General features: G+C 37.5%; 1 protein-coding gene across 9 annotated transcripts in view; it reads left to right on the top strand.

Annotated features, from left to right (window-relative positions):
- The window catches only part of LOC110832632 (gamma-glutamylcyclotransferase), a 40,902-nt gene that overhangs the window by 4,262 nt on the left and 20,252 nt on the right, over positions 1-16,388 (top strand). For 8 of the 9 annotated variants that reach the window (XM_087358140.1, XM_087358141.1, XM_087358139.1 and 5 more), the window contains exon 2: positions 557-592. The exons of the other annotated variant lie outside the window; for it this stretch is intronic. The gene's annotated coding sequence lies outside the window, so the exon portion shown is untranslated. The remainder of the gene's footprint in view (positions 1-556; positions 593-16,388) is intronic. 9 annotated transcript variants of the gene reach the window in all.

The following is a 16,388-nucleotide window of genomic DNA, read 5'->3' as shown; positions in this document are numbered from 1 at the left end:
AAGAACACAGGAGTATATTATGTGTATTCTGGCGTGGATTACACTTTCTGAGCTTGTTTAATTTATGACCAGGGAACTCGGCCATCATTCATAGAGATAAAAAAGTCAAGTTGACCCAAAAAGTGATGAGCAATGTACCAAATGAAATCGTGCTTTGAGGGCAGTATAAGTATTTTCACTTTCATGATTATGCTCAGTGTTATAAACATATCAGAGTGCTTGAAGATTGAAGGACAATTTGATGTTTGAAAATTCCGTGTGGTGTATCGGAATTGTCTTGACATAGGAAGATAGCATTTCATAAGTATGACTTGCATCAAACCCAAGCGTTCATTTAATTAAAATCGAAGGTGGTCTTACACATTGCTGTGTTGTTGATATGGAATAGTCCCAAATTTAATTTGTTTTGAGTTTGATATTTTATTAAGCGGCCTATACTGACATTGGTGTGTCTTAGCTACTCTTTCTGTTTACTCGATTATGAACCCTCTTTTGATTAATGCACAACTTTAAGTGTGTTAAGTATATATCATGTGTTTGTTGCTTATTGTTGCAGTGTTTGCCATCTGTGACGAGCACTGAAAGTGCGTAGGTAAGTCTTCCATTGAAAAGGTCTTTCAAAAAATGGTTGGTATAATATATTCTCCATTTGCAATATTCTGTTCTGTTCATTTTAGAGTATTTGCTGATGTTCCACTTCGGCCCCATTATGTAGTGTGTGTGAAAATAAATTCCTGCAATGTGTAGATAGATGTTGCATATGAATATCCCTCAGTTTACAAATTTTTGCTGTAATGAATAATGCTTTCTTACTGATTCTTTATGATTATTATACATACAGTAATAAATGTCTTAATAAAAACATTTGTTAACATAAGCTCTGAACTTTATACTTTGACTACTGTCTAATATAAACATTTGATTTAACACTTCATTAGTGTTCTAAAGGGTTAAATAGGTAATAACTAACATGATAAATTATGCTTTTCTTATTTTTGTGATAGTATAGTATTCTAACAAGTGAGAAAAATATTTGATATTTTTTCTTGAAGTTGGGAAGCAATGTTTTGTATTGAAATGAATGGCATTTTCACATTTTATTTTCAAATTTTTGCCTTGCTAACATTCCTTATTGAACAAACTATATTTGGGAATTGATGGATGGGTGTGTTGTTTTATGCTCAAAATATTAGGAACAGATACAACAAAATTGTAATTTATTTTACAAACTCAGTACTTTTGGAATTATATGTATTATGAATGTCAAAGACGGCTGTCTCAGCAGATTTTCCAAAGATTTATTTTGCTTGTACGAGTGGTGGTTAAGATTTGTTCAATAGTTTGTATAAATTAAGTAGCTGTGTATTTCTTGAATGAATGTGGAAGGAATGGTTGAACCATTTGGCATGCTTGGGATAGGCAAGAGATAGACGCTCAATAACAAACCGTTTTTTATCTTTGTGAAAACTTCTGAGTTGTCTTGTCCCTTCAGACTGTCCATCCAAAATATTCTACACAATACCTTATCATGAAAGACCAGGTTTTACATGCACAAAACAGCAGGTAAAATTGTAGTGTTGTATTTTTTAATGTGAATGCATTATTGATTTGTTATTATTTCCAAATACTCTAACTTTGCCACAATTTAATCTTATTTATAATGTTTCATAATTTTGATAGAATTTGTATGTTGTTTTCTTATTTGGCAAGTGTGAAGCATACAAACATGAAACTTCCATATTCTGTTAATTTTTTCACCTGAAATTTAATCTTCAAAATTACAGTGATAGTTTATTACATATTAAAACGTTTAGGTGGATAAAATGCTCAGTGCTTAGTGTGTTGATAAGTGTATGACGTCTGGTGTAAAAAATCCTGCTTGTTCTCTTGATCAGATCAGTGGTAAAGTACAATGGTTTTCTTCATTCATTAAAAGCAAATTTAAAGGTATTGCAAACAGTAAAAATATAGTGCAAGCCATAAACAGAAAAAATGGTCTTTATGTATATCGATGTAATGAGACAAATTTCCACCTTTTGAACCTTAGCTGAATGTTGTGTAACATGGTCAGACTGCTTGGTATGGCCATGATGGAAGTCTTGACTATGCCCTGCCGAAAACATTTATCTCCGGTTTCAGTTCTGGATAGCAGTTCAAGTTGTGCAGTTGAGTCCACAGTCAAATGCACTTTCAATTAATAATAGAATCGCTATAAATTTCCTGGAATTGTGATGTTACACACACACACACACCAAGTTGGCAGCCAGTTACAGTACAATGTACCTGATGAAAAGATACGAGTTCTGTAGTAACATTCTGCTTCCAAAGATGTTTCTGCTTTCTGTTGGTCATCTGACAGATGTTGTTTAACTTAATATTGTGTAACTTGTGATGAGATAGAGCTGTTACTATTTCTTGCTTTGAAATTCCTGATGGACACTGGTTCATAAATTCATAGAAATGTGTTTCAGATACAAATGTATGTAATGTAACAGTTTTATGACATCACTAATACTAATAATTTGTAAACAACCAAGAAATGCCAAATAATGTAAACATCTGTATATGTTTTTGGTATCAGAGACCTTTTTTCTTTGAACTGCAGAATTCAATCTGTGGGCAGTCAACCTTCTGGTTACATAATTTGCTGTATGTGAAGTTTATTGACTAGCTCAGCAACTGTCAGCTTTTCAAGAAATATTTTGCCCCATGTAGTCAGTTGTGACAGTTTTATTGAAGATTTCCGTCTTCTGGGTTGTTGCGCTGTGTAGTCTGGTCGATGTTAACAAGCGTTTCAGAGGTCATACTGCCTCCGTCATCAGGGCGATGATGACGGAGGCAGTATGACCTCTGAAACGTTGGTTAACATCGACAAGACTACACAGCGCAACAACCCAGAAGACGGAAATCTTCATACTCACCGCTGTGAACACCTCAAATCTTACACAGTTTTATTGAAGCTGTCATGCCATATTACTCAAATTAGTTTTTGTCCTCCATTGGAAAATTGTGTGTGTCTGCTAGTCACAGTCAAGACTGGATACAGCATTGCTTTCTAGTTGATCCTCGGCAACTAAAAGGATTTTCGATTTAACAAATTTCAGAGTATTGCGTATCCAAACGTCTTGGGATATTACGTGCATTATTTTAAAAGTTTCCAATTTGTGATTCAGGAGATCATAACAAATGCATGTTCAAAGAAAACAAAACTTTGACAGGATTGATAAAAATGTGAAAAAACTTAAAACCATGGAAGTAATTATAAAATTAATTTGCTTAGAATAGTTTGCTTTTCAGTTTCACATTCAGTAACATTATACTTGACAGAAGCAGGGGAAAATAAAACATGTTACTTATAAGAAGTAAAGTGAACAAGAAACTTAAAAAAGATGCAACTCTTGATTGTAATTGTTCGTGTGATGGTTAAAACTGCATTCTTACTGTCTGTTGTAGTCCAGGATGTTTAGTTCTTCACTGGAATCCTGATGAAGTTTGAAGGTCTGTAAAACTGTTTTCTTGGACTTGTCCACTGTCTAAATTATAAATCCAATTTTAAAAATTGTGTTTGCCACAGGTTAAGAACTCTGGCACTATTATTTCTGGGGCCAAGTAAACATTTGCCTTCAATCATCCTTTTTGCAGTGTCTTGTGGAAGGTCTCTGGTACCATTTAAGTTGCTGGTTCTTACAATCTGAGAAAGTGTAGGAAGACTTGACTGATGTCAGAAAATTTTAGTAAGTCTTTAAAAAAAGCTTTGGAGTTGTAAATAAATAACTCCCCCATTAACAAGTATCAAGAAGTAAATAAGGGAAAGGCTCATTGTATAATAGACAACAGCCATCTTTTACTGTGATGTACGACTGGAACTGGATTTGCTGCAACATTGAAAGAAAGATGCTGCATGAAGATCAACCAAGCACAGCTGGAGGAAGGCCATATCAAGGTAAAACATAAAATTTTATTTATGTGCGTGTTCTTGACTTTACTGATGCAATTTCAGAGCACAGTTTTGGGGTAAAGTTGTGCTGAAGCATCATATCTGGAAGGTATGTGAGTGGGCTATGTTAAAATTTAATTCTCAGCCTTTTTGCTGGATGGGATGAGTGGTCAGGGAAAGAGCTGCCAGTAGTCACTGAATTCTGGGAGGGTTGCAGACTCTGAACATCTTGGGGAAGAGAAATTTTGTGATCCTGCTTCAAATCAAATTCAAATCAAGGTGTGGCTTAGATTATATATTTGTATTGTAAACATTCAGATTTTGAAGGAATTCCCTATTGCAAACATTTGAGAGGATGGGGATATTTTTATGTACTGTGTTGAAGGCAGCGGTTGAAATGTACATTCTTCTACTTCATTAAATATAATTATGCGTGAATATGCTATATTTTATTAAGCTGCTCTGACGTAACAGCTTCTTCACAATTTTCAAATGTCATTAGCTGTATGGAATAAGGGGATTGTTTTGTCTGAGGGACTGCAGACTTCCATAACTGTAGATCAGACATTTTGCTCTGTTTGTAGTGAACTGGTCAAGTTATTTTTACCTCATTAGACTTCATTTTGTATTTATGCAACTTTGAAAATGTTGCATGCTGTTGGCGAAGATAGTTAGTTGTCTGTCTACTTACAAAGTCTGCTTGGAGCCTTATTCTTAATCTGTCTGCACTGAAGTGTTGTGATGCTTAGCAGTTGATGAGTACCTGCTGACTTTCTCAATGCAGAATGATTCTTAAGAAGTGTCTGCCGGTAGCTGTAATTCTAATACTCGAGGACTTCGGCAATGACTGTACATGTATTTTTTAATCATTGCATCCCAGGATAAGGACTGTGTGCATAAAATATGTTCTGGAGGCAACTAGATGACAACTTTGTAACATTTTTATTCGGGGAAGGAGGAAGCATATAATTGTGGAGCGAGAGGAATGAGAATTGTGAGCTCTGAGGAAATTGTGATATTTTAGTGAGAGGACAGTTGAGTTAAAATTGTGAAACTCATGATGGTCATCATGTAATAGGCAGAGCAGTGAAATTGCAGAGACAAAGAATAAAGAAGAAATGAAACTGAAGATTTGGTTCAGTAAATAGTGGGAAATGGAAAGGATTATGCACAGTTGCAGAAGAGATGAGAAAGAAGGAAAACAGCAGAACTACGTGGAGACAAAGTAATTTTCAGATACAAGAAATGGACATGAAGAGATGACAAATGGTAGAAGTGACAGGATAAAAGATAAAGCTGAAGGAGGCAGATATAAACACAGCGATCTGGGCTCACAAATAAGTGTACATGTGAGGAAAAGTGCCCTTACAGATGTGTAACACTGTTATGTCACTTTTAATGTTGTGCAGGATGGCGCTTGAAGGAGAATTCTTAGTATGTGTTACAGCATTGTGACAAGAAAGAGAAAGGAAGCCTATGTTTACATTACTCTTCATTGTGATGATAAAGCTGACTGAAGCAAAGAGAATTGGAACACATTCTGATATACACAGGATTTGAGGAAGATATTAAACAAGGTTTAAAAGGGCCAACTGAGTACCTTTATGGAACGAGAAGGTTCTTCTGTACCGTGTTTGAAACGGCGCTGCACTGGTCCCTGTCCGTAGCCAGATGAATCCACCCCACTCCCTATCTTATTTCAACATTACCTTGCCACCTGTGCCTTCCAGTTGTATTTCATACAAACTTGTGTGCATTTCTCATCTCTTCCATGCATGATTTCACCAGCCTCTTGTTGCTTTTTTGCTTTAGGGCTCAAATAATCACCTCAGTACCTTACCCTGTTCTCAGACACAATGTATGTTGTTCCTTTAAAATGTTGGGAAGGATGTTGTTGAAAAGTGTTGGAAGCAGCAGAATTGACATAAAGTATGATGGAAACTGTACACACGTGGGTGCCAGAAAACTTGCAGGTTGCCTTGATTAAGAGGCAGCAGTATTCAGACAATTAAGTGAATGATTGTGGTTGGGGTGGATATGCAAGACAAATGTTCATTGTTTTATTGGATGGCAATTTTGTGGAAGCTTAGGCTGGTGGGTTTATTTTAATCTATGATGTTTTTGAAAGGAAATTAAATAGAATTTCTGAAGAGCTAGAAGACTCAAAGGAAATGGAAGCATCAAGTAGGAACTCTCTGCAAGGTTCTTTATGATTGCACCTGAAACAAAGAACATTGTTGGATATTTTGCAGTTACTTGGTTGCAGATCTAGAAGTTTGTGAATATTCTGTACAAGCATGTTTCATGTGCATATTCACTTGCAAATGGAGTATAATTAATTGTTCCTGCCCACTACAAAGAACTACATTTCATCTCATTCAGTGCAGATTGATGGTGGTAGTGTTGGCAGAATAAGGTTTAAGAGGGTGGAGGAAATTGCATAATGAGCTCTGTGATATGTGCTCTTCAGTAAATGTTATTAGGATAGTAAACATCGTGGATGATACAAAATTTATGTTGGAAAGCCTGAAGGGAAGAACTAGGTGTTAATGAACGAGGTTCCATAAAAGGCAAGGAATTACTTGACCAGCTCTTGAAAGTCTGACTGCAAAACTTACATTTTTCCTTTTATAGTGGCAGAGTTACACATGTCAGTAGGTGCTTTTGTTGTTGTGATCTAGTTTGATTTTGATAATAAACCAACTGCACTGTACATATTCATATTTTAACTTGTAGAGTAGAAATGAAACATGGAATCAAACAATCTTGGCTCATGAGCAACTGTATACTTCTGATATAGTGGGCATATTATGATGATGGTGGCTGTTAAGACCAAAGCACAGTATGTACAGAGTTATGCTATGAAGTGGTCAAGTTCATTGGCCATATTGAAAGAGACCTTGAGATGGCAGAACCAATGAAAGAGCAGTGTCATTGTAGCTTCTGTTTGAGCACACCTTTCTGTGAAGAGAGTGCACAGCAATTCATGGAGCTTGAAATTTGATCCTTTACAGTCATGTGCAGTTTAATATTGAATGCTGTGACAGTTGATAATGTAAGGTTTGGGATGTCCTGAAAAGATGAGACAGTTTCTAGTTTGTGTTGCCTCTAAAACAGGCATATACCCTGTCAGCTTTCCCATAATGGAATACAGGAATTAGATTGCAGCTAATCTTACATTTGATACTTGAAAATACATTGTAGACTCCCTTCCCCAACCAAAGAGGAAAATAAACTCACAAGTTAAAAAGAGTCTTTGTAATTTTTCTGCATTTGGAGGTCTGGCCTTTTATGAAAGGGCCAAGTCGTCATACATGGCTGTGAGTTCAGTCACACAGTTTCATGCATAACTCTGAATATACAGATCATATGTTTTTAAATTGTCATAAAGTTTTCTTGTATACTAATCCCTGCAGGCTATGTCTATGCTATATTTATTGAAACTCTCAATATGATGTAAGGAAAACTACATGTGTAGTGTCACTTAGACATTCAGCATAGGTGTAATCACCTAGAGCAGCTCGGGGCATGATCACATATACCTGTTTCTTGGAGAGGGCCCTGAGTTCAGATCTCAGCCCAGAGACCAACTATCAATTCACAAATGCATGTGTTAATTTTGCTTGTAGTGTGTATGAAAGTGTTTCTGTGCATTGAACAGTAAGTGTAGTAACAGCAGCAAGAGAATATTTGAAGGCTTATTCTTCATTGATCTTTTCAGTGTTCCTCAAATTGTAGTTGCCTTATTATTGTTAAAATTGTTACCGTGTTATCTGTTTTGCCTCGATTTCTCTTGTCTGTTCTGCATCTGTTAGGACTGCAAGAACAGTAAATTACTGGTGTAGCTGAAACTCTCTGATTGTATTCTTATTCTCATCCCATGTTCTGAGATGTCTTGACTTTAGAATTGTTTCTTTGCATTTAACAGTAAGGTGTGGCAATTGTTTTTTAGCCTGTTCTGTAATTTCTTCATTCTGTGCTGCTGCTTCCTTGTGAGTTTCTGCCTTCATATTTGTGTTACCCAGAACAGCATTTCATATATTGAATTTCTCCAGTGTTATGTCATGTCATGTTATGTTAATAGTAATAGTGTATTGTCCAACCTTACAATGCTGTTAAATTTCTCTGTGCTTAAGTCAAGTAAATTGTGTTGGAACATGCTGTTTCGAGTGCCTTGGCATGCTGGATTATGTTCTGATGTGTTGCCGCATTTGAAAAAAATGAGGAACGTTACATGAAAAAGTGTTTATCCATGAGAAATGTTTTGAATGCAAGGTCTCTGCCAGTATGTTATGTATTTCACACTGTTTTTTTTGTTGTATTGTCCACATATTTGTAATAGACAGCCCTGGTTATCAATGCACATTTTGTGGTTAGGTTGTAAGAACACCACATTGAATTGTGTATGTAGCTACTGGTTTACAACAAACATTTTAAGTCTGTCATTCATGTCTCGTATTTCTGTGTTAGAATTCCTTTATAGTGTGTTGATTGTTTTGTTTGAGCAATGTTTCTAGAGGTATGCATTTTTCATAGTGTCAATTATGGTATGGATTGAAATTACTTGTCCAACTATTAATTTTATTCAGATCACTTTAGAAAATTAATAGCTGGACAATAATATCTCAATCCATACATTAGTGTGCTGTTTGTAGTTCAATAAAGTTTTTAACCGTATTAACTTGCCATGTATTGGCAGGAATTGGAACTACCAAATTTTCGTTATTTTATAAAATTCATGCCACGCTATTAATTTTTTCCGACAGTTCTGAGTGCAGGCCTACTCCGTGTCTTGAAGCAATTTGAACTACCAAATATGAGGAATTTAGCGTAACAAGTAAAGTTGTTAGTAACGCTAATAATTATTTGCCTTCTCGAAGGTATCACCACCTTGTCGAAGGCAATCTGCCGGGTGAGGAGGCTTGCGTGCTCAAATGACCCTTAGGGCTATGCCGGCCTGAGCTTCGGCTCATGGTAGGGTCACCCAAGCCGGACAGGTCTAAGGAGATGCGCTAGACTAAGAGTGATACCCTGGTCCTCCAGGTTGGGGGTTGGGTGTAGGGCTAACAACCTTTCACCTTTAAAAAAAATATGTGTTACGAAAAAATCAACCAAGCCTCGGATCAGGACGGACTCTTTGGCACGACCACGGCAATTGAAAAAGGACATGAGATTTGGTACCTGGAACATTAGGAGCCTCTATAGGGCTGGGGCACTGAAATCAGTGTGTAGGGAATTAGGGAATTATAAGTTAGACTTAGTGGCAGTGCAGGAAGTGCGATGGGAAGGGGAGGGCACGATCCCAGTGGACAATTTTACATTTTTCTATGGAAAGGGGAATGACAATCATCAGCTAGGGACGGGTTTTTTTGTTCATAGCAGAATTAGGGCAGCAGTTAAGAGAGTAGAATTTGTTAGTGACAGGTTGTCTTACGTAATTTTGGAAGGACGTTGGTGCGACATCATTGTCCTTAATGTTCATGCCCCAACTGAAGACAAAAGCGATGATATCAAGGATAGCTTTTATGAAGAATTGGAATCAGTATTTGATACATTTGGCAAGTATCACATGAAAATTCTGCTAGGAGATTTCAATGCAAAAATTGGGAGGGAGGATGTCTTCAAACCCACAATAGGCAGCGAGAGTCTCCATGCACTTAGTAATGATAATGGCGTCAGAGCAGTGACCTTCGCTACGTCAAAAGATTTAATTGTAAAAAGTACAAAATTTCCACACCGTGATGTTCATAAATACACTTGGACTTCCCCAGATGGCAGAACACACAATCAAATAGATCATGTTTTAGTAGATAAGAGAAGGCAGACAAATGTAATTGATGTGAGATCATTCAGAGGAGCAGATTGCGACACTGATCATTATCTGGTGGTAGCAAAAGTGAGGGAGCGGCTTTCAGTAAGTAGACGAACTAAACAAAATTTTGACACAGAAAGATTTGATTTGAAAAAATTAAGTGAGGGAGAGGCAAAGGAACAATATCAAGTTGAAATTTCGAATAGGTTTCAAATTTTAGAGACAAATGAGGATAATGAAAGTGTGGACATCAACAGGGAGTGGGAAAATGTCAGAAACTGCATCAAAATTTCAGCAAAAGAGAAACTAGGATACTACAGGAGAAAGCAAAATAAACCGTGGTTTGATGAAGAATGTTCAAAATTAATAGATCGAAGGAAGCAAACAAAATTTCAATGGTTGCAGAACCCAAACAAAACAAATGCGGATAATCTATGTAACGTGAGACGTGAGGCTAGTAGAACCTTTAGGACTAAGAAAAGGGAATACCTGAAGGGCAAAATTGCTGAACTTGAGACAAATAATAAGGAAAAAAACATCAGAGACCTGTACAGAGGCATTAATAACTTTAAGAAAGGATATCAACCCCAGACTAATTTGGTAAAGGATGATAGTGGCAATTTGCTTGCAGATCCAATAAAAATTGTGAATAGGTGGAAAAATTTCTTTAGCGAGCTCTTAAATGTTCATAATACTGGTGATATTAGACAGATTAAAATGCATACAGCTGAACTGTTGGTGCCAGAACCTAGCTTAGATGAAGTGGAACTAGCCATTGGGAAGTTGAAAAGTTATAAATCTCCAGGAATTGATCAGATTCCGGCCGAATTAATTAAAGCAGGTGGCAAAGGGTTGCATATGAGGATCCATAAGCTTATTCAGTTAATTTGGGATAAGGAAGAGATGCCACATCAATGGAAGGAATCCATAATTATTCCTATTTATAAGAAGGGGGACAAGACTGAGTGTGGTAATTACCGAGGAATATCGCTGCTATCAACCTCATACAAAATTCTATCCAACATTCTTTTGGCAAGATTAACCCCATATGCGAATGAAACTATTGGGGATCATCAGTGTGGGTTCAGACGAAACAGATCAACGATTGATCAGATCTTTTGCATTCGTCAGATACTAGAGAAAAAATGGGAGTTCGGTGGGACTGTACATCAGTTATTTATAGATTTCAAAAAAGCCTATGACTCTGTGAAGAGAGAAGTGCTATATAATATTCTTATTGAATTTGGTATACCAAAGAAGCTAGTGGGTCTAATAAAAATGTGCTTAAATGAAACCTGCAGCAAAATTCGAGTAGGTAAATATGTATCTGAGACATTCCTCATCAAGAACGGTCTAAAACAAGGAGATGCTTTGTCTCCCTTGCTCTTTAACTTTGCGCTAGAATACGCCATCAGGAAGGTCCAAGGTAGGCAGGAGGGTTTGCAATTGAACGGGACACATCAGCTATTGGCATATGCTGATGATGTTAATTTATTGGGGGACGATATAAATACAATAAAGAGGAACGCAGAAGTTTTACTAGAGGCTGGTAGACAAGTGGGGCTGGAAGTAAATTCAGAAAAAACTAAGTACATGTTAGTATCTCGTCATCAGAAGACAGGCGGGCAAAATTATCTTAGGGTAGCTAATAAATCCTTTGAAAGGGTTACAAAGTTCAAATATTTGGGAACAACAATAACAAATCAAAATGATACTTGTGAGGAAGTTAGGAGGAGACTAAATTCCGGAAATGCTTGCTACTTCTCAGTCCAAAATATTTTGTCTTCCCGTCTGATTTCTAAGAACCTGAAAATTAAAGTATACAAAACAATAATCTTGCCTGTTGTTTTGTATGGGTGCGAAACATGGTCTCTCACTCAGAGGGAGGAACACAGATTGCAGGTGTTTGAGAATCGGGTGTTGAGGAGGATATTTGGGCCTAAGAGGGAAGACGATGGGGCGTGGAGAAAACTGCACAATGACGAGCTTAAAAATCTGTACTGCTCCCCCAGTATTGTGAGGGTGATTAAGTCGAGAAGAGTGAGATGGGCGGGACATGTAGCGCGCATGGATGGGACAAGAGGTGTGCACCGGGTACTGGTTGGGAAACCTGAAGGGAAGAGACCGCTGGGGAGACCTAGACGTAGATGGGAGGATAATCTCAGGCGGGATCTATGGGAGATAGGAGTTGAAGGAAACTGGATTTTGTTGGCCCAGGACAGGGTCCGGTGGAGGGCTTTGGTTAATTCGGTGATGAACCTTCGGGTTCGGTAAGCCATCTAGTTAGTTAGTTAGTTAATAATTATTTGTTGGTGGGATTTTGAGTGCGTGCTGCTGCTGCCTTCTGTGTTGAACAACGAAGTATGAAATGAGAAATTTAGCGTAAGAAATAGAATTTCCGCTACGCTGATTATTATTTGGGCAGTTCTGAGTACATGCTTACGCCATCTCTTATTGGCAAATAATACTAAAATTTCCTTTAGTGCATACTCATGCCATCTATTAGCGCATTTGAAACTATGGAATATGAGAAATTTAGCGTAAAAAGTAATATTCTTTCCACGCTAATAAGTTTTCCGACGACCTAAAGTGCATGCATACGCCATCTGTTGGCAATAAATGATACTATAATATCCCATAGTGCATGCTCATGACATCTGTCGGAGGAAATGGAACTACGAAATATGAGAAATTTAGCGTACAAAGTAAAATTCCTGCCACGCTAATAAAAATTTTCCACTACTTTGAGTGCATGCATACGCCATCTGTTATCGGCAAATGGTACTAATAGTTTGCAGAGTGAATGCATACACCATCTATCGGCAAAATTTCGAACTAAAAATTGCTGCCACGCTAATAAAAATTTTTACTAGTGCAGCTACAAAAATTCGTTACCAGATGGCTCTTTCAGCTGCTGACAAAAATCTTCTGCCGCCCGGTGGGATCGAACTTGCGATCTCAGCATTACCGGTCTAGTGTCTTAGCCCCCTAGACCACGAGGCTTTCTTGGTAGTAATAATTTTGGAACTTCCTGATAAATTGTGGAGTTGCTCCTGGTGGTCTAGTATATTCCTGGGGTCCTAGTCTTGCCTCATATCCCCCAGACCACCAAGCCTCTTGTACTAACTGAGAGTTTCCTTTACTTCACATCCTCGAGTGCCCTGATTCATCGTGCTTATGTTGGTGCTGTCCAAGACCTAGACCCGCCATATTAATACCGAATACGCACTCTGCTGCGCACACGATGCATCAAAAGTATCAGCGCCATGACACTATTCAGACCAATAGTAATAATACTGCAAGTAATTTGTTTCGTCAGTGAATTTTTACGACATTTTGTTAGTCGCCATTTGTAATGTCAACGTCATAAGTGATATTACGAGCAAAAGGGGCATATATGACGCAAAACTTGCAAATTACAAAGTGTTAAGACTTGTATGCGCACGCGCGCACACACACACACACACACACACACACATATATATATATATATATATATATATATATATATATATAAAATGGAAAACTTTATTGGACAAATATCCATTTTGAAATTGCCTACAATTATATTACTGAATTGAGTAATAACATGGCACATTTACTACTGACGAAAGAACGTAATTTCACCAGTATGGGCGCGGGAAACAAAAATCTATCCAGTAAGATTGGGGGATTTTTGTGTCAACTGCCGTACTGGTGAAATTACCGTGTTCCGTCAGTAGCGTAAGTACAATATTATTCAAATGAATATTAGAATTTTAGGTAATTCCAAAATGCATATTTGTGCAATAACTTCTTCCAGTACGTAGTAACCACACCATGTAATTTTGCAAGATTTTTCCGCCATATGCCCCTTTTCCTCGTAATGTTGCAGTTGTGACGTCTGGCTTTACAAATACAGAGCTGTAAGAAAATGTCTAAAAGAAACTCACTCTACAAAACATACATTTTAGAATTTACTTACAGTATTATTACTACTGGGCTGAAAACTGACATGGCATTCATGCTTTTGAAGCAACACTGTAATGTTGCAGTGTGCATGCAGAGAGGGTGTATTTGGTATTACTAGCTCTAACGGGCACAATATTTCTGGTGGGAGAAACTTCTAGGACAAAGGACACTGTTTAACAGGCTGTGGTGATATATATTCATAGAATGACGAATCTGGCCAGTGGCTCTTGGCAATAACTTATGATTTTACTTGCACAACAGCATTCTGTCACCAGGAACAGATTCAACAACAGGAAGGTAGGCAGGCTAGTATTAAAATGGATCTTACACAACTAGGTTCGCAGGGTTGGACTGATCTGGCCCAGGACAGGAACCACTGGCTGGCTCTTGCTAGCACAGTAATGAACCTTCACATTCCATAAAAGGTAAGCAATTTATTGAAAGTGTACTACGTATTAACTTTGAGGACTCTGCTCCACGGAATTCATTAGAATGCAACAATAGATGCACTTAATTCAATGATAAATGCCTGAAGCCAATTTTAACTCTTCCTAACAACACATTAAACGTTTTATCTTTTAGAACGGTCTCATATTATTTTACTTGTTGAAGACCTTAACATAAAGTTGCTTTCCTTCCAAGTACAATACTACATTCTCGGTTAGAAAGTTACAATTAACACGGCCTATTTACTGGTGGCTATATATTTCAGTGATTACACGATCTTCACAGCATATATCACACATGACACAGGCTGCTTCATATGTTACATACATTACTCAGTCTCATATACTGGGTGGTAATTATTAAATATGCTGGAATTCTCTATTATTTGCATGCTGTATAATATAAACAATGACACATCTTAGTACAATATTCATATTTTCAGTTTGTACACCTTCATTGGGGCAATGCTTATCACTGTTGGACATACAACACATTTTGCAGTATTTTCTTCTAGATGTCTATTTACATAATCATATACCTACCTACCTACCTACATGGCCCAACTTCCATGCATACTTTATACCATCTCTATTTTCCATCATTCAAAGAGCATTATTTGTTTATCTGATTTGTTACATGTGCTACTTTCCTACTGCACAGTATGAAGCCCAAGTTACATGTAGCACTTACTTATGAAGTCTCATTTTAAGGTTTACTTTTGTGAACCTGTCACTTGTAGTCAAATTAAAGGTTTCTGACACTGGTATGCAAAACTGTTCTTTCACAAGCTGCCCAATGTCTAAGTTATAAAATTACAGAACTTGGGGAAGCTGGATTCTGCTTCAGGTAGGGGGCGGGAAAGGAACAGAAAGCCAATCTATTGGGCACCCTAGTTGATCTGGCCTCAGACCTGGTCCTTGGACCCTGTTCATATTCACCATTCCCTATGCCTTAGGAAGGGTCAAGCCAATACCAACTTGTTCATTCTTGTGTCAATATGCAGTGTTTAACTCGGGAGAGGAGGGAAGGTGGTATAATATTCTTTGTAACAATTCCAGAACTAACATATCATTCTTTAATATCATGTAAATACTATTACAGGATAAGTAAACTCAAGCTCTTCACTCCTTCATGAAAATATTCTGGAATTAAGTTTAAAAATACTAGACACATACATAAACAGCAAGCCCATGGTATATAGCTAGCCCGCCATTTCCTAGACAATAAATAATTTTCATAACACACACCTTATGTCCGATCAACCATGTTTTAAGAGTCTAGTGAGCAATGGATGTGAGGCCACTACTGTTCATTACTCAAGAGAAAAGCTGTGACTATGGCAGTACAGACAACTTGTAAGTCCAACGGCAGTAAAGTATGGCCTTGAAGTTGGATGACATTATTAAGCCTTAGAAGACCTCACCTACATTACTTCAGTTCCTACATCAATAAAAACACAACCTGTTTCCACTACAAAGAACAACAGGGTAATGATGTTTAAGGTAATAATTGCTCTTTATTCTGAATATCACTAAAAAAATCTGCAACTAAAATATAGTTACCACTGGACTTAAGAGGGTTAAATTTCCCGACAAAAAATTTACTTCCATCTGAAAAGCCTTAAAAAACAGATGTGATCATGACTGAACTACTAAGAATCAGTACATCATTACTGAAGGTCTTTTGGGTAAACAGTAGGAAATTATTAATAATACACTTGCGAGGTGAAAAGTGATGGCAGTAGTGACAGCAGAATCAGAAGACTCTGGCAATGAACCTGATAATCATAATGGTGGTGAAACTTGGAACACCTCCGTATAACAGGGACCATTCTCTTTTGTGTGTTTGTGTTCCCATTCTTGTGCTGTGGTGCTTGATACAAGTTACAGTGAAGAAGCAAAACATTAAGGCAAGTATGAGTCAACATCTTATAACAAGGTCTTACACTATCCCCCCCCCCCCCCCACCCTGACAATGCAGGTGCAACTGTTCCATTCTTGTCACACTTCAACTCACACAAAACACAAAGGCCAACAATAAGAACATGGCAGTACGAGCTATCACACCTCTCAGAAATAGAGAGTAAAACCACTTGCACATAACTTCAAAGACTGTATTTCAGAAGCTCAGGTCCACTGTATGAAAGGGTGACTTGTCTGTTGTCTGTCTGCATTCCACTGACCCCACTTTCATACAAATCCATAACCCAAGCCTCATTAACCCTTCTTGTGAGCTGATTTG

The sequence above is a fragment of the Zootermopsis nevadensis genome, unplaced genomic scaffold (assembly GCF_977971745.1).
Source record: "Zootermopsis nevadensis isolate Lab colony 2312 unplaced genomic scaffold, Znev_1.0 Znev_ptg000029l, whole genome shotgun sequence".
Lineage (NCBI taxonomy): Eukaryota > Metazoa > Arthropoda > Insecta > Blattodea > Termopsidae > Zootermopsis > Zootermopsis nevadensis.
The sequence above is the reverse complement of the archived record's forward strand: the minus strand, read 5'-3'. Positions and strand labels throughout refer to the sequence as shown.